This window comes from Charadrius vociferus, unplaced genomic scaffold (assembly GCF_000708025.1).
Source record: "Charadrius vociferus isolate BGI_N301 unplaced genomic scaffold, ASM70802v2 scaffold1041, whole genome shotgun sequence".
NCBI lineage: Eukaryota > Metazoa > Chordata > Aves > Charadriiformes > Charadriidae > Charadrius > Charadrius vociferus.
Window position 1 is genome coordinate 972,983 of NW_009646843.1, and position 1,084 is coordinate 974,066.

Consider the following 1,084-nt stretch of genomic DNA (forward strand, 5'->3'; position numbering starts at 1 on the left):
TCCGCCCCTTCCAGGAGCTGCGCGGAGCCCCGCGGAGGGCAGCGGAGCCCTCCGGGCCGTGCCGAGCATGCAAACGGCCCGTCCGGAGCACAGCTGAGGGCCCCGGACAACAGGCAGCCCGGGTACAACATGCTATAGGCACCGGTATACAGCTCCATAGGCACCCTAAGGCAGTCCGACAACTCTATAGGACCCTCTTCCAGCCACCTGTACATCAGTTGGTGCGCAACGGCCGCCTGAGGGCACAGCTCAACCTCGGCTAGAGAGCAGGCACACAGCCCGCTGCCAGCACCTCGCCATCGATCCCTGGCTTTCGGCAAGTCCACACAAAAAACACCCACAGCCAATGTGCTGCGCTCTCACATAGGAACCATTACAGAAAGCAAGTTTTCACATTCCCTGCAGGTGATATTTTATTCTTCACATAGCCCTACTGTGTCATATCTCAGGGATATGTGGAAGAACACAGCCATACATTAATATTTACACCATAGGCATTGCATAGTAGTTTGGCCCCCGCAGTGCTCCGGCTTATTGGTCTTCTTCAGGCTGCTGCTGTATCACATCCAGCCTAAATGCCTCCATGGTGAGATACAGTTTGCAATTAAAAGCTATTTGCACCTGCACTGATTGCTTCTTTCCCAGGGCAGGGATCTGCCCAGGGAGGAATAACGCATTTGAATCAATATACCGAGCAGTTGGAAGATTTTGCCCTTCAAATCTGTTCAGGGGATTGGTGGACCGTTTCCGTGCCTTTTCCTGGATACTGAAGGGAACAGCGTCCCAGCAGCAGTCTGAGGGCACCTCCACCGGGCAGGGACAGCCAGCCATGACAATAAAAGTGACAAGTTCTCCACTAGTTTCCCCCTTCCACATACACACCCGTGCCTCTCTGCCCAGCACACAGACAAGTTCCTGGGGGCTCCTTCTGAGGGCCGGGGGAGATGCCCCACCTGGAGCTTACAGGCAGTCTCAAAGCCACTAAGGATGAAAGAGTTAAACACTGGCTCGACCCCCACAGGAGGAGTGTGAAAGAAAAGCAGAGCTGCAACAAGGAGGGGGTGAGAAAGTCAGGACTTTGGGA